Source organism: Orcinus orca, chromosome 4 (genome assembly GCF_937001465.1).
Source record: "Orcinus orca chromosome 4, mOrcOrc1.1, whole genome shotgun sequence".
In the NCBI taxonomy this organism is placed as follows: domain Eukaryota; kingdom Metazoa; phylum Chordata; class Mammalia; order Artiodactyla; family Delphinidae; genus Orcinus; species Orcinus orca.
The window spans coordinates 82,869,695-82,887,921 of record NC_064562.1 but is presented as its reverse complement, the minus strand read 5'-3'; the positions used below and the strand labels follow the sequence as shown (position 1 = coordinate 82,887,921).

The 18,227-nt window shown below is 44.0% G+C and overlaps 1 long non-coding RNA gene across 1 annotated transcript; it reads left to right on the top strand.

Moving 5' to 3' along the window:
• LOC117200826 (uncharacterized) lies at window positions 1-16,552 on the top strand. Its single transcript, XR_004482535.2, has 3 exons — window positions 1-3,530; window positions 9,881-9,922; window positions 13,158-16,552. It is a non-coding gene; the product is annotated as an uncharacterized LOC117200826 (long non-coding RNA).
• The last annotated feature ends 1,675 nt before the right edge of the window (window positions 16,553-18,227 follow it).

Genomic DNA, 18,227 nt, shown 5'->3' with positions numbered 1-18,227 from the left:
TCAGTGATCTCTTGGTTATTAAGTAGTGTATTGTTTAGCCTCCATGTGTTTGTATTTTTTACAGTTTTTTTTCCTGTAATTGATACCTAGTCTCATAGCGTTGTGGTTGGAAAAGATACTTGATATGATTTCAGTTTTCTTAAATATACCAAGGCTTGATTTGTGACCCAAGACATGATCTATCCTGGAGAATGTTCCTTGAGCACTTGAAAAGAAAGTGTATTCTGTTGTTTTTGGCTGGAATGTCCTATAAATATCAATTAAGTCCATCTTGTTTAATGTATCATTTAAAGCTTGTGTTTCCTTATTTATTTTCATTTTGGATGATCTGTGCATTGGTGAAAGTGGGGTGTTAAAGTCCCCCACTATGATTGTGTTACTCTCAATTTCCCCTTTTATGGCTGTTAGCATCTGCCTTATGTATTGAGGTGCTCCTATGTTGGGTGCATAAATATTTACAATTGTTGTATCTTCTTCTTGGATTGATCCCTTGATCATTATGTAGTGTCCTTCTTTGTCTCTTTTAATAGTCTTTATTTTAAAGTCTATTTTGTCTGATATGAGAATGCTACTCCAGCTTTCTTTTGACTTCCATTTGCATGGAATATCTTTTTCCATCCCCTCACTTTCAGTCTGTATGGGTCCCTAGGTCTGAAGTGGGTGTCTTGTAGACAGCATATATGTGGGTCTTGTTTTTGTATCCATTCAGCCAGTCTATGTCTTTTGGTTGGAGCATTTAATCCATTTACATTTAAGGTAATTATGTATGTTCCTTTTACCATTTTCTTAATTGTTTTGGGTTTTTTATTGTAGGTCTTTTCCTTCTCTTGTGTTTCCTGCCTAGAGAAGTTCCTTTAGCATTTGTTGTAAAGCTGGTTTGGTGGTGCTGAATTCTCTTAGCTTTTGCTTTTCTGTAAAGGTTTTAATTTCTCTGTCAAATCTGAATGAGATGCTTGCTGGGTAGAGTAATCTTCGTTGTAGGTTTTTCCCTTTCATCACTTTAAATATGTCCTGCCAGTCCCTTCTGGCTTGCAGAGTTTCTGCTGAAAGATCAGCTGTTAACCTTATGGGAATTCCCTTGTATGATATTTGTTGCTTTTCCAACTTGCTGTTTTTAATATTTTTTCTTTGTGTTTAATTTTTGATCACTTGATTAATATGTGTCTTGCCATGTTTCTTCTGGATTTTCCTGTATGGGACTTGCTGCGTTTCCTTTCCCATATTAGGGAAGTTTTCAACTATAATCTCTTCAAACATTTTCTCAGTCCTTTCTTTTTCTCTTCTTCTTCTGGGACCCATATAATTTGAATGTTGGTGTGTTTAATGTTGTCCCAGAAGTCTCTGAGACTGTCCTCAATTCTTTTCATTCTTTTTTCTTTATTCTGCTCTGTGGTATGGTAATTATTTCCACTATTTTATCTTCCAGGTCACTTATCCTTTCTTCTGCCTCAGTTATTCTGCTATTGATGCCTTCTAGAGAATTTTTAATTTCATTTATTGTGTTGTTCATCATTGTTTGTTTGCTCTTTAGTTCTTCTAGGTGGTTGTTAAACGTTTCTTGTATTTTCTCCATTCTATTTCCATGATTTTGGATCATCTTTACTGTCATTACTCTGAATTCTTTTTCAGGTAGACTGCCTATTTCCTCTTCGTTTGTTTGGTCTGGTGGGTTTTCATCTTGCTCCTTCATCTGCCACATATTTCTATGTCTTCTCATTTTGTTTAACTTACTGCATTTGAGGTCTCCTTTTCTCAGGCTGCAGGTTTGTAATTCCTGTTGTTTTGGTGTCTGCCCCCAGTGGGTAAGCTTGGCTCAGTGGGTTGTGTAGGCTTCCTGGTGGAGGGGACTGGTGCCTGTGGACTGGTGGATGAGGCTGGATCTTGGCTTTCTGGTGGACAGGACCGTGTCCGGTGGTGTGTTTTGGGGTGTCTGTGAACTTATGATTTTAGGCAGCCTCTCTGCTAATGGGTGGGGTTGTGTTACTGTCTTGCTAGTTGTTTGGCATAGGGTGTCCAGCACTGGAGCTCTCTGGTCGTTGACTGGAGCTGGGTCTTAGCGTTGAGATGGAGATCTCTGGGAGAGCTGTTGCCGATTGATATTATGTGGGGCCAGGAGGTCTCTGGTGGTCCAGTGTCCTGAACTCGGCTCTCCCACCTCAGAGCCTTAGGCCTGACACCCGGCCAGAGCACCTAGTCACTGTCAGCCACACGGCTTGATGAAGAAACGCCACGACACAGTGATGGCGTGACCGGAAGTCCTCACTCTTTTAATTGGTGATGTAGCTGGTTCGTTCAACTATAGCTTGGGCCAAAAGCTATGGGTCAGACCAGGAAAATCTCTGGTCTTCCAGACATCCACAAAGATTGGGGATGGGTGGTAGTTGTAGATAAAGGAAAATTCTGACCCTAAATTGATGGAAAGTAGTGGGAGGTAACAAATCTTAAGACAGGGAATTCTTAACCTGGGCTACAGCAAACAGTAGGAAGTCATGAGGCAATTATCCACTAATAGAAAATAAGAACACGAGGTGTATTCTCCAGGTAATACTAGTGGTCCACCTAAAAATTAACAGGAATTGAAATAAAGTTCTCCAGCAAGGTGTTTGGAACAAGGTAGACTGTAGAGAGATTAAGGCACTAATGCCTGCTCCAGATGAAAAACCCAGCTGAAGTGCATTGCAGACAGACCTATAAGGGAAAAATTTACAAGGAGGTCATTCTAAAGGAAGGGTGTTTTTAAAGATAGCTTTTTGAAATGATGGAACAAAGAGGAAAGAGAACCAAAAGATGAACCACATAACCCCCTGCCCCCCCCCCCCCCAAAAAAGGGAAGATCATTGAGTCGGCTCCAGGGCTATAAAAGTGAGGAGGAAAATAGCTACTTCTGGACTTTCTTCATATGTCTGAATGTACAGGAAGGCAGGACCTGTTTTCCATGATGCTGTAAGGTGGGTTACATCATACTGAAATGACTCATTTGAATGTTATCCCCAAATTCTGATGTGAAAAATAGCTTTTAGGCAGAAGCTTAGAGAAAAGCTTTTGTGATTCCTTTAGAAAAGAATTGCCTGTGGAACTTTGCTATAGCTAGAAGGGAAAAAAAAAACTATCACGTGAGGAAATAATACATCAAGCTTTCTGGCCCTGTCTACTTAGCTAAGCTTGCAGGGCAGAAGATTATCCAAAGTAAGGCACGTTCGCCACTTTTGGCACATTCAGCAGAAAATAGTTTGGTTTTTTTCCCCCTGAATTTGTTCCTAACATTTATCTTCTATTGCTTTAACGAAAAATCATCCCAAGTATAGAAGTACTTGCTTAGAAATTATGGTGAGTGAGTAAGTAGGATGTGCTGAGAATAATGATGGGAAACTGAAAAAAAAATGACTCTAGTAATTAAATGGAAATTTTTTTAAAACACCGTTTAAAGTGTAAATCTCTTCTCCCAAAGAAATGTATTCAGTCCATTGAAGGAAATTCTTTTGTAATCACTCTGAAGAATGTGGATTGTGAAGAACCCTGGCCATGAGAAGGTAAGCTGAGGAAGTTTGGTTTTTCCTCTGACACTTTCCAGCAGAGACATCTCAGAATTGCCTAAATTTGAATATCTGAAATTCAAACTACTGTTCTCTAGAAGTCTTAGGATAAATGTATGGTGATTAAAGAGAGCTGCGGCTGTACTCGTTACCAATGAACTAACTCACCAAAGAGTTTTGGACCAACTTTTAATAGTATATTGAAAGCCGCTGCATTTTGTCTCTAATTGCTTATTATTTATTTTGGCTTCATTACCTGTCATGGCTCCTACATGTTCCGTCTCAAGAGTAGGACTTGGACAAGGGTTATCCTTCGCATGTACTCCCAGAGTCACCGCATAAAATAATAGGTACCTTTTAACAACCTATTCTGCGTGTCTTAAAGTGCTCCTAAATCCTTCCAAACCTTATTCCTCCTCCATCAAGGCTGATTTTCAGATTCTCAATATAATCATCTTTATTAACTTTAATTGTATGTTTAGGCAGAATTCCTATGTGAAATTGGGACCATAAGCATTAAAATGTATAAGCGTGCAGAGAGAGGACCAGGGTAAATAGAAAATCAACAGACTGAAGAATTAGGAAGGACCTCTGGATGGGTGGTCTTCTGCTAATTGGGCATAAGTGGCATCAACCACTTATGGTAGACCAGAAAGACACTGACTCAGTTGGAGCTGAGAGTTCCTTTTGGAGAGTTGAGCATTATAGGGACAGATGGGGACTCATCCAAGGACTGTCCCTAGGGAGGTGCAGCAGTGCACACAAAGATAGCGATGGAGGTGGCAGAGAGGTTGACTGAAGAGTTTGTGGTTGTCACCAAGAGATAGCAATATAATTGATGAAAAGATGCCAACAGAAGGAATCTCCTTTAATGGTAAAGCATATGGAATGTACTGAGGCAGCCGCCTAAAGCAAGAGACGATAAAGCATGTTCCCTGGTGGTCCCTGGTGGAGGATCTGCTTCCCAGATCCCCAGAGTTCACCATGGGGATGTCCAGCTCTAGTTGAGTGCCAGGATTCCAGCAGGCACGAGATGCTCTCTTTGCCCTCTCACGGGAGGCAGGGGGTGCATAACCGTCTGCTGTCCTCTGGAGCCTTTGGCCATAAGCCTGCCCACCCACCTGATGGGAGGAGTTGATACAGGACACCCCAGCACGGTCCCTGCAGGAGGGGGTGGAAGGCCATTTCTCCAGGAGCACCCTCCCCAGGCCCAGCTGCTAGGCATTTCATGGAGGGGAAGACACACATGAGAGGAAGACCCCAAAGGTTCTGGAAGGGGAGTGGGGAGCCGAGGTGCTGGGAGGTGAGAAGGGTCAGACAGCACAGCTTAGTGGAGGGCACCTCCGTGGGGAGAGGTGGGGAGCAATGGGAGGCCAGTGCTGGGCGAGCAGCAAGTTCACCTGAGACCCAGAGCTTGTATTGTGTTTGGGTCAAACCTCCCACAGAGGCATTGACTGTGCCCGCATTCAGTTACAGAGATCCTGTGCTCTTCCCTCTTCATCAGAAAGGGCATAATTTTCATACAGCATATGTTTTTCTGTGCAATGAGTGTCAAAATCTTTGCAGCTAGGCAGCTGCATTGCTGAGAACTCCCCCTGCCCCCCAGCCCCACCCTCCCTGCTATTATAAAAGAATAGGTTGCTGAAGGCACCTGTAACCATCTCTTGCTCCAGAGGTGGAGATTCAGAGATAAGGGAGCAGACTTCCATGGGTCTTTTTAGGCAGAGTATTTTTAAAATTCTAGCCACATGAGATGACATTGCAGGATCCTGAACAAGAGAAAATGAGACTTTTCGTCTTTCTGGTTCATCGCGGTCACCGTCGTGACTTTAGCACACTGATACCACGTGCAGACACGTGGATTTTGTCTTGAGAGTTGGTTGCCAGCAGGCTGTAATGGATTCGAGGGGTGCAGTGAAGAAGGCCAGTTGTTGGCTTAATAACATCGTGGAGCTCCTTTCAGAAGATAAGGCGGCCAGCCAGGCAATGTGCTCTACACTGATCTACACTGAAGATCTACTAACTGATCTTCCAGGAGATCAGTTAGTCTCTGAGTAACTTGTCCTAAGTGACATAGCTGGAAGGTGGGGGAGCTGAGGTTTGAGCCCAGGTGGACGTCTCCACCCAGCAATTTGCTGGGGTGCCCACGTGGTGTGGAGAAAGTTGGCCAGGAGGCGGATGGAAGCGTGTAAGCCCTACGTGTGCTGCTTGTTTCTCTGATGGACTTACTGTTGCCCCTCTCCTGCTAACTTTATAGAGAGTTTTGGCCAATTTTTCAGAGGTGGGGTTGTTTAGGGATTGGGTGAGCGTCAGCCACGGAATTGAAGTCACTGGAGCGAGGCTGTTGCCGACTGACCGATTTCAGAAGTTTGGGGCTGCCTTCCAGAGGCATGGTGGGATGTGTGGCTGTTGGCCAACAGCACCAAGCAATTAATTCTGACATTGTCTACCCAGAGACAGCATCCGATCCCACAGGTTAAGGGCTCAGTCCCACAGGACTGCACCCGCACTTCAGATGCTAATCCCAAATCCAGGTTATCACCTGGGCTTCTAGTTAACTGGCTATAAATTTGCTAAATTTCCCACACCGCTTCCTCAGGTTCGATTAATTTGCTAGAGTGGCTCATAGAACTTAGAGAAACACTTACTTCCATTACCAGTTTAGTGTAAAAGAATATAACTCAGGAACAGCCAATGGAAGAGATGCTTAGGACAAGGTATGTGGGGCACGGGGAGCTTCCATGCTTCCTGAGCACCACCGTCCCCAAATCTTCACGTGTCCATCAACCTGAAAGCTCTCTGAACTCTGTCCTTTTGGGTTTTTAAGGAGGCTTCATAATAATAGGCCTGATTAGTTAAATCATTGGCTATTGGTGATTGAACTCCATCTCCAGACCCTCTCTGAAGATGAGGGGGTAAGTCTGAAAGTTCCAACCCTCTAATCACAGGGCTGGTTCCCTTGGCAACCAGCCCCTCCTTAAGTTATCTAGGGGCTTTCTAAAACCCATCTCATTAACATAGCAAAAGACACCATAGTTTCTAGTCACCTAGAGAAATTCGAAGGATGTTAGGAGCTCTGTGTCAGGAACTGGGATGAAGACCAAATATATGTTTCTTATAAATCCCAATATCTTATGTGGATCCTGATACAAGGCTGTCACTGATCAATAGAGACAAGGTTAAAATGAGTTCTAGCAGTTACACGTTCCTATGCCCAATGAACAATCCACTTTTCCCTCCTGTTTCGAATTCGGAGTATTTTCAAGATAAAGAGGAGAAAAGAGATGGTGATGGAGTGAAGGACTGAAGGAAGAAGGAGGAAGGACCCCAAAGCACAGGTGGAGGTTTAGGAGAGGGACCAGTTTTCCCCAAGACAGCAGATGTTTGTAAATGGGTAGGACGTAGTAAAGAGTTCTCGCCTTACGGCCTTGATTTTCTCAGAGACTGACTCAAAGATTTCTACTGAGAGGGAGAAAGAAGAGGTAGGAGTTTCAAGGAAAGAGATGAAAGTTTGGAAGAGCCTCTGGGGAGAATGAGAACAGATGATTAAGGAAGAGGCCTCATTGCCCTGAGAGAAATAAAAAGTAAAAATAAGACTAGGCTCTGTAACTGTGGCACAGGAAGAAGTGAAGGGTCCAGGACATTAGGTCCAGGTGGCATGGCCAGCAGGCTCCAGCCCCCAGCTGGAATTGATATAAAAGGCGGCAGGATTTGGACGTTGGGCTCCTCTGACCTGGGAAGCTCCTGTCTCTTTGCAGACTGCTGAGACTACCCACCTCTGGACATGCCTTTTGAGAAATAAGGGAGACCCAGTGAAGCCATGGCCCCTGACATCCTTGAAGGCTTGCATATACTTTGCATTGTTGTCTAGGTGAAGGGACGGCGAAACAAAGTAGAAGTTTCCATAGCTGGGTTGCCATTCCTACCAGTCTTCAAATCCAGACCAGCCCTGTGGTCATCCCTGTTCCTGTGGAATGGCCAAAAGACTGGGGCAGAATGACCTCAAGTGTAAGAAGTTAGCAGGGAAAGACTGAGGCAGGCACGAGAAACTTCCTAAGTTCCTGGAGTGCTGTAATCCAGCCAGGGCTTTCTGTGGCTTTTGAGCTGCAGGCACGATGGAAGATGGCGTCTGTGTGATTATTTGGGGGCACTGGAGGGGATCAGCTGGTGGATTAAAAAGGAAAAGTGGGACAAGGGGCATGCTGCGCCTCAGAATTACAATTCCAGGAATACCAGACTACTCCTTACTAATTTGGAACAAACATCAGAGGAGGTCACATTTTTCCAAGGCACAGGGTGAGATACTAAGGTAGAAGGACAATTAATGACCGCTTAGGTAAAGAGGACTCATCCAGTGGTGCTCCAGTGGGCCATCTCCAGGGCTAGATTCCTGCCTGACATCTAGGCGATCTTGAAGGATGTTCTGGAGGAAGGAAGTGTAGGAGACCAAGACTCTAACTAGGTAGGAGACAGTCAGTCTGGTGGGGAGCAATCTAGAAATGGAACTGACGGTCAGTGGGAGGAAACGGAAGAATGGGTCTGGTGGCCTGACCCCAGGACTATGACATCGTCATAAGCATGACAACACATTTAAGAAACATAGAAAGAAGAAGCAAAGCTTGACCTTCTCCATCATTATCCCATCCTGTACTCCCCAAATCCAAGCTGGATGAGACTAGCTGGATGAGCTCCATGGACCCAGGTGGTCCTAATATCAGGCCCATCAGAAGACAGGAGACTGTACCTCTTTCAAGGTGTTAGTAAAGTGGAGGGGTTGGAAAACATATTCTGGGGTTTTTTTTCAATATGAGAAGTCAAATGATAGCTGAATAACCCCTGTCATTTTCAAAATGTGTCTCCTATTTGACGAGAAGCTGGAAGGACACATTGCATAAGAGCCAGATTGTCTAGAACCCATTATCTGGTGGTTGTGATTGTGGGAGACCAGCCAGCATGCATTGTGGACCCTATTAGGGAACAAGTAGGGGAGTGACAGTTTCTTCTCTTACATGAAAATCCATGTCATAATGGTGGGTCAGGCCCACTCAAAACTTCTCACCTTACCTCAACTGTCCCATCAGTTTAACACTTTGTCATTACCTATACAGCAGGCAGAGTGGAGGAAATCACAGCCCTCATCAAAAACAAAAGTGGTGGTTGTGTAGAGGAGGACGTATATATCACACTAGATAACACTTCCGTATTCCTTCATTCTTATTCATATTCCATATTTCACATTCATTCAAGTGTTCACACTAGAAAACACTGCCTGCACTTGGGGTCTCTCTTGGAGACAATGGGACAAGAGCAGAGAATGTGCCATATTGGCCTATGTTTTCAGAAGGCTCTTGAGAAAAACCATCAGGAGCAACAATTAATGTAAAAGTTAGCTCTAAGACCTTTCCTAATACGGAGGGACCAAAGACCCTGGGAAATAAGACCAATTCTTATTCTAAAATGATAACACTCTTGGGAAGTATGTGGATATCATATGAAATTTGGCTTCCTGCAGTGGCTAAGTTGTTTTGGACAACCTCCTGCTAAGAATAACTAGAAAAGTTAGGCAAAATAATAAAAATCTATTTGAAGGGATTGAAAAGCTACTAAGGAAGTGAACATTTGTTAGGTAAGATCTAGAGGAAGAAAGAAGCCAAGAGAAATGAGCCTAGTATCCGAGGCTCATCTTTTTCCTTTCAGACAGTTGTCAATTCTGAAAGCGAAAGCAGAGGCTGAGGGGCTCAGAAGACCTTTTTGGGGTTTCACAGGGGCAAGGGGGACAAAACCAGAGTTCGGAGTGTCCCAGGGAGGATGGGCTCTGGTAACCAGACTTATGGTTAGGACCCTGAGAAGCTGGGGGCATGGTGAGGTCTACGAGTAAGGATGAGCTAGAAATAGACCAGTTCACAGGACTAGAGCTCAGTTCCAAATCAATTCAGTCCCTCATGGGATTAGGTTAATTGCCTCAGTCTAACTGCCTGACAGAACCAGAAGTAAATTTTCTCTGGAAAAAATACGTCATCCACAGTGATACATAAATGAAGTAAAATTCTATTCACTCATGAAAAGAGGATTAAAACGGAAAGCAAAGAGATGTAATTTATCTTCAGGAACGCTAACAGACGAAGAAAATAACACAAAATCTAGTGATGCTGACATTGGTGTTTTCATACTAGATATGAGTATCTTTGGTTTCTGCTGAGACTTACTTCTAAGCTTGATCTTGCTGCCTTCTTGGAACATGTGAGTTCACACCTCTCCAGCTACGGTGACTGGACCTCGGGTACAAACCTGTCCCGACAGGTACCAATCCACTGCCTTGGATGAGTCTTTCATATTCTTTTCCTCAGGAATTTGAACTAAGATCTACTGAATCAGTCAGGAGGAAATAGGTGAGTATGAGATCTATAATATCATGAAGATTTGGGGTAGCTTGACATTTTACACTGTTTACATGTCAATAAGTCAGAAGTAAAAGCCGTTTAGCAAAGAGCAACAGTAAGAAGCAGGTATGGGAGGTACAGTTGCCTGAGAGACGGATGGGGCAGCTCTGTGCCCACAGTTCCAGGTCCACAACCCATTTTCCCAGCTCTTTGTTCTGCTTTTCAATGTCTTCTTAATATCCATAAGACTACTGAAGACTTGAAATAAACTGTCTTTTATTAGTTAAAAAAATATCATACAGAACCTCATGCTATGTCTACAATTTCTTGTACACAATGTTAGCAATCAGTAAAAAATAACCAGGCCTACAAAAAGGACAAGATTTTTTTAAGGGGGAAAAATCCATAGGAAAAACGATCCATCAGAGATTCAGATATTAGGGTTATCTGACATGGAATTTAAATAACTGTAAATGAATATTTATAAGACAATTTCAGCAGAGAACCGGAAACTATAAAAAAGAATCAAATGGAAATTCTAAAACTGGAAAACTTAATTCGATGAAACTGACAACTCAGTGGATCGGATTTAACCGAAGATTAAACATGACGTAGACAGAATTAGTGACTAGAAGATGATGTCAGAAAAAATCTAGATGAAAGCACAGAGAAACTTAAAAAAATGTAGAAAATATAGAGACGAGTCAGGAGATTTATGGCACAGTGAAAAGCTCTAAAATACACCTAATTTGAGTCCTAGAAAAAGAGGAGAGAGAAAGCAGAAGCAATATTTAAAGAAATAATGTTCAATAATTTCCCAAAACTCATGAAAGATGACAAGCCCCAATTAAAGAGTCCTACAAACACCCAAGCAGGACAAATATAAAGGAACCAGACTTAAGTACATACAAGGAAAACTTCTGAAAAAACAAAGAAAATCTTAAAAAGTAGCCACACCTGTAGGTAGCAACTGTAAAATATTATAGACAAATTAAAAACAAACAACAACCAGAGGCACTGGAGAGTAAGCAAAAGCAGAGTCTGAAGGGAAGTTGATGCCATTTTTTTATAGCATTTAGTCTAGGGCATGCCAAAGTCTGTACCACGTGGGATGAGTAAAACTTTGTTAGAAATCCTGCAATCTTTCAAATAACCAGAGGAAAGATTTGAGGGCAACCATAGCCCCTAGAAAGTAAGAGGGGAATCCCAGAAACAGAGCCAAAAGGAGAAAGCCCAAATTCTGAGTATAAACTCGGCCCAAATCTTCACCTAATCCCTGAACCATGCATGTGCAGTGCAGTTTGCAAGGAGCCCAGCTCAAGATAAAACTGCTGAAATGAATTTTGAGTTACCACACAATAGAGTTTGCCATTTGAATGGAAGTAAGTTAACACTCTATGGAGGAACTTAACAGAACCCAGAGTTTCCACAACAAAACAGTCACAATATCCAGGATACAGTCTAAAATTACTTATGAAGAACCCAGAAAATATAACGGAATCTCAAAAGATGACTATCAGCAGAGACTGGTCCTGAGATGATCCGGATATTAGAATTAGTAGACAAGAATTTTAAAGTGGATATTATAACTAGCTCAACATAAAAGAAAATGTGGTCATAATAAGGGAAAGGATAGGAAATCGCAACAGAGAAATTAGAATATCTTGTAAATACAACAAAATGAGAATTCTAGGATTAAAAAAATTCAAAACTGAGGGCTTCCCTGGTGGCGCAGTGGTTGAGGGTCCACCTGCCGATGCAGGGGACACGGGTTCGTGCCCCGGGGTCCGGGAAGATCCCACATGCCGCAGAGCGGCTGGGCCCGTGGGCCATGGCCGCTGAGCCTGCGCGCCAGGAGCCTGTGCTCCACAGCGGGAGAGGCCACAACAGTGAAAGGCCCGCATACCGCAAAAAAAAAAAAAAAAAAGTACTGTATCCTTTTGTGCACTTTCCTGTATGTTCTTCTTAATAAGAAGTCAACAACAGAAAAACCTTCCTACGAAAAAAAATGAAGCAAACCTTCAAGCTTGGATAGCCCCACCAATGAATTCTTCCCAACATTTGAGGAAGAGATTACACTAACATTTTGAAACTTGTTTTATAATCAGTGTAATCTAAGAACTTTACAAGAAAGAATACTATAGGTCAACTTCTTTTGTGGCATATGTGCAAAATCTTAAAATATTAAATCAAATTTGATAAAGAGTATAAAGTTGAGTTTATTCCAAGAGTGAGAAGTTACTTTTGAAAATCAATCAATGCAATCTACTATATTTACAACATGAAGGGGAGAATCATATAATAATCTCAAGAGTTAAAAAAAATTTCACTCAAGCGTCTGAGGTTCATTCATTATGTATCTGATGATTCATACAGCTAATCATCTGAGAAATACAAATTAGAACCCAGTGAGATGCTTTTATTCAAACCCTGGAGTGGCTATGGTGAAACATAAAATGACTGACCATCCCCAGGTTAGTGAGGAGATGGAACCACTGAAACTCTTATCCATGGCTGGTGTGAGTAAACTTGGTACAAATGCCATGGGAAATCATTTGTCATTATCAATTAAACTTGAACACACACAATCCCTGTGATTCATCATTTCCCCCCCAGGTATAACTCACCAGACATGCTCATGCACCTGTGCCAAATGATACTGAAATGCAAGTTCAGAGCAAACCACCCCTACGTGCAACAGCATTGGTGATTATTACAATCCTACTACCAAGTGAAAGAAACAAGATGCACCTCACTCTCTGTAATTCCCTTCAAAACCAGAAAAACTAATTTGTAGTGTTAGAAGTCAGGACAGTCGCTACCTCTGAGGAAGAGGGGAGGACTCGTCATTTGGAGAGAGAATAGGTGGTGGGCGGGGATGAAGTTCTAAGGTTCTGGTAGTGACTTGTTTGTCTTAGGATGATTGTCTTTTTTCACTTGGAGTAACTCGTGGAGATGTACACAATATTTGTGCCCTTTTTAGGTATCTATATTCTGCTTCAATAAAATAATTTATATTAACATAATAGCATAGGAAATTGTCCATTTTACTGAAGTTCTAAAATCTTTGCATTGCCATACAAATACTATCTTGGTTTCTTTTTTTTTTTTTAATTAATTAATTTATTTTTGGCTGCGTTGGGTCTTTGTTGCTGCGCGCGGGCTTTCTCTAGTTGCGGCGAGCTGGGGCTACTCTTCGTTGCGGTGCGCGGGCTTCTCATCGCGGTGGCTTTTCTTGTTGCAGAGCACGGGCTCTAGATGCGCGGGCTTCAGTAGTTGTGGCACACGGACTTAGTTGCTCCGCAGCATGTGGTATCTTCCCAGACCAGGGATTGAACCATGTCCCCTGCATTGGAAGGCAGATTCTTAACCACTGCGCCACCAGGGAAGTCCCTATCCTGGCTTCTTTTTCTGAAAGGCAGCAACAGTTCATCCTGTGAGTATATAAACCCTAACATAGCCCAAGAATCAAGGCAGTGGGCGCAATGTATGTGGAATGTGAAGCATCCAGATAGATTCCCTAGGCTGTCCCAACAGAGCCACAGGGCTGCCAGGAACCTCAAGGACCAGAAGATGATTTAAGAAAATCCTTTATGGGCCAAGAGCTTCGAAGAAGTCTCAGTTAACAAACATCCTATGGGCACTCTCCTCCTCTGCTGACTGGTCGTCATGGGTCACGAGCAATCGAGGCATGAAAAGCTTGCTGCCAAAATTACGGCACGTAATATCTGCTGAGCTCTTTTTATGGTCCAGGCTCACTTTGCAGGCAGTAACTTTCTTAGTCCTCACTAGAACCTTATTATTCTCATGACGTGGATGAAAATATCAGGGGCACAGACTGGTGTAGCCATTCCCACAGGGTGAAGAGACAAGGTTGGAACCCACCAATCTGGCCACAGGGTCCCTGTGCCTAACTTCTATCCACGTAGCTGCTCCAGGCTAATTAACAGCTTTACAAACTACTCTTGCACACATCTCAGTAATGGGATGGAAGGAATACATTTTTTTTTGTGCACTGGTAGAATGTTTTTCCCTCCCAAAGAAAATATTATATATTTTTTCCTCTGTTGGCTGTGGTTAGAAACTCATCTGCGTGGAAAGCCCTTGCTTTAGCAAGCTTTACAATAGAAAACTCATCTTCCTGCCTAGTCGAGGGGGAGGCTTGCGATTAGGGGAGGCTGCTGACCCACTAGAAGCTTCTGACCTCAGGAGAGCTTGGCTGTGACAGTGAGTAACTCTACCCGTTTCTGGAAGCAATAGAAACCCTCTCTTTACAAAGCCCTGTTCTGCTCAGCCGCCTGTCGAGTTCAAACCCTAATTCTTCAGGAAGAAGAGAGATTATAGACTGTGAATCATTTTGTAACATCAGACTTTCCTCAGTGGAACACCGTTTAAGTGTTTTTGGGTTTTTTGGTCTGGGCTTTTTTGATTTTTATTTATCTCTTTATTTGAAGATACATGAAATTCTGTGAATCTGTTTTTTGTTCCTCTGATGAGCAACTGGGCCAATGTAGGGACCAGAAATCCAGATTTTGACACTTTCCCTCCTCCTTTAAGCTGTTAAAAACATTCTGCATTTCTAAAGTTTCACATTTTGGCTTGATCTGACTTTATCTTATAGTAACTGAAAGCTAGTTACTTCAAATTAAGTTCTAAGCAAGTAAGTGTCCAAGGATACACTAATAGCTAAAATATTATGCATCATGTCCTTATGACTCATTTCTTTCTGGAAATGTGTTTCTGGAAATAGTTGATTAAAGAAAGTGACTTAAGAGAAGATAAGTCAACCCTGACACAGCTCAGATTGTTTAGGGGTGCCGGGCTGTCTGGGAAGTCTGATTCCAGCCCAGGTAACTGTTGGGTGTCAGCAGATGGCAAAGTGTTTGCCGGGGTAATGTCTGACTGAAGCCAATGTGAATTGTAACTGCTGCGGTGTTTCTGCTTGTCTGGGCAGCGATCTCAATATGTGAGACCTGCCAGTCTGGCTCATTTCATGCAACTTCATTATATGAATACTAATTGTATGGATTCTCTTAGATGCCTGCTTGGTGCCACAAACAACTCAAATGTCATCAAACAGGTTAAGAAGAGGCATAAAAAAAAAAAAAGAAGAGGCATAGAGGACTTCCCTGGGGGCACAGTGGTTAAGAATCCACCTGCCAATGCAGGGGGCACGGGTTCGATCCCTGGTCCAGAAAGATCCCACGTGCCGCGGAGCAACTAAGCCCGTGCACCACAACTACTGAAGCTCGTGCGCCTAGAGCCCGTGCTCCACAGCAAGAGATGCCACCGCAATGAGAAGCGCGTGCACTGCAACTAAGAGTAGCCCCCCGCTCGCCGCAACAAGAGAAAACCCGTGTGCAGCAACGAAGACCCATGCAGCCAAAAATAAATAAATAAGTAAATAAATTTATTGAAAAAAAGAAAAGAAGAGGCATAGAATGACAAGTTTACTGTGAGCCAGCCCTTCCCGGATTCTAGTTTCTGTTTCTTGGAGAAGAGCTGATTCCAGTGTTCTCAGTGGAACAGAATTTGGATTCTGTTGTTTTCCTCTTGCGTCCCCAGATTGCAGCAGCAACCAAGAACATATGACTGGGATGCTTTGCTTATGACCTAGTGATAAAATGTCTTGTCCCTTACCTAAATTTAATTTTTTTTAAATAATAAGTGAGCATGGTTATGAATTATATAATTCAGAGAGGATCCTAATGAAAACCAACAGTCACCTGCATCACTCATTCATTCCCAGCTCAGTTCAAGCCAACCTGTGAAACTTTGCAAATGCAAGAATGTGCTTAACAGCTTAATATACAAGAGTTAATATGCAAGAGTTTTCTCTTGCTGTTTGATGGTTTGTTCTCCAATTTCTCTGTTTACTACTGAGTCATGTTATTCAGTTGGTTTATCATATCTTTCTCTTTAATGTTTTGGGCCTTAATCAAATACGTGATGACCTGGCAGAAAATCTGCAAATTCCCTTTTCTTGAACCTATCAGAGAGCTGAGGTTGCAGGTCAACCAACTATCTTGAAATCTAGGGAATTCCCTGGTGGTCCAGTGGTTAGGACTCCGTGCTTGCACTGACATGGCCTGGGTTCAATCCCTGGTCGGAGAACTAAGATCCCGCAAGCTGCGCAGCACGGCCAAAAAAGAAAAAAAGAAATCTAAGGAAAGACAGGCACCTCCAAGGAGGAATGGGCTGCGAGCACTTGCTTGGCCAGGGCAGATGCTTCTAGATACAGTACAAGTTGGTAAGAAGAATTCAACTAAGATTTTTAATGAATTGCTAAGGGCTGAATGCGACTAGCATAAAAATATGAAACTCCTTGGAGCTACAGAATTTGCACCGATTTGCAGGTTCTTCACTGGAGCCCACCAGGTGCTCACAGAAAGGCTGCGGACAGGACAGTGACGATGGTTTGGGTCACGGCCGGGAACACTGAGTTTAGGGAGGCACCTCCTTCAGAGCAAGCCTGCTCTTTGTCTTCGAGGAGGCGTCGCCTCATTCCTTGAGCTGCTCCCTGCAGACACAACCCTGAGAAGTGCCCTGGGAAGGGGGCTGAGAGCTTGCATTCCTGGTACACGCAGTAGGAACTTGCAGGCACCCACATGGCCGAGCACCTCTCCCGACAAGGTCAAGAACCAGTCTCAGAGGACTCGGCCCAGAGAGTTGAATAGGGAAGATCGCTTTCCTGCCCACCAGGCCTGGGCCACGGGCTTACTGTTTGAACAGGAGGATGTGAAATAGTGGAAATGAAAGGTCAGAACCTGCCCCTCTGGCCTTGAAGGATTGTAGGAGGGGATAAGAGACGAAGAAGGAGGAGAAAAGAGAGGTGTGGAGGGAGGGACTTGGGTTACACGAGACCAGGGGATGCTGAGGGCATCAGGTAGGATTCTGGGAGGGGGTTGCCTCAGACACTACCCCCTCCCACCGACCTGGGGCCACCAGAGCCAAACTGCCTCAGCCAGGCCAGGAGGAGGGAGCTGGAAGGTAGCTTTCCAGAGCTGCTCTCTGTACCACAGTGCTGGGGCTCAGACCATGCAATCCCGCAACGACCCAGAAGGGGGTGCACTGGACCTAACTTACGTGCCTCCCCGGACTGCTTTGGCCATGTACTCCTGGGCCCAGTCATGGGGCTGCTGCCAGCCGTGCTGGACCCTTTCCCCCCTCTGCTGCTCTTTTCTCGTGGTAGGCAGCCTGCGCCAGTAATGCACAGCTCCAGCAAGCCTGTTATTGTTAGTGACCTGTTACTGACCTCACCCCGTAACTGTTGAAATGTGGGCCCCATGGGAGCCATTGTGGCTGAAGCCAGGGCCCCACCATTTTCAAGTCCAGATGCAGCATGATTTGACAAGGGATTTGGCTCCCCTGAGTGCTGAACCGAGGGGCCTGGAACACAACACAGAAGCGCAGGAGAGTCTTGGCTTGTGAGGTAGATTTTGAACAGGGAGGGGCAGGAAGCGGAAGGAGCCAGCGGATGCATTCCTTGCCTTTCCTCCTTTCCCCTCAACCCATCCCCTCCCCTCCCCACCTCTTGACTAGTTCATGACTCCAAGATCTAAGCAGCCACTCTGGAGATGTCCATGTGCCTGGGCAGCCAGCTGTGTTTCCGTGAGCATTGTCTGATATTTACATTCCCTGTCCCTGGCTTCAGTGACCTTTTCCTCTCACTCTGGCATCCCGCGGATTGTTCTCCAACCCCATCTCTCCCTGCCAATAATACACCGGCTTTTAAGTTTTCCTGCATACCCGTTTTTTTAGGGACCCCAGGCTCAGGCAGCAAGTGTAGAGGTTGGTTAAGGTTTTTCCTGGGGATCTCGCCCCAAAGCAGATCATAGATGTTGGGCTGGGTGGCCCTCGGTGGAGGGCTTTAGGGCTAGAAGCGCAGGCAAGTCAGGCCGACCTCAGTGTTTGTGAGAGCCTGGGTGAGGATCGGCCTGTGAGGGACAGACCTTGACAAAGCCAAGGAAGGGACAGCCAGAGAATGACAATAAGATGTGCGGCCACTGGGCAGTCAAGGGACACCTTGTGCAAAGCCCAATTTGAGAACCCTTTCTCCCAAAAGCCCCAAAGACAGAGCGTGTCCCTCATATACCCAGGCACTGACAGGAGGAAGAGAACAGAGAGGAGACAAAAATCAGAGAGAGAAAGTCATTCTAACGAGGCTGCTCAAACCAGTCCTGACAGAGAGTTCAGTTACTTTTCAACAGACTAAAATTTTATTCAGAAAGAAGACAATTTAGATTGGAAGAGATAGAAGTATTTTTTTATTGGCAAATCTAAGTCGTTCCTGCTAGCCCAGAAGAATATCAGT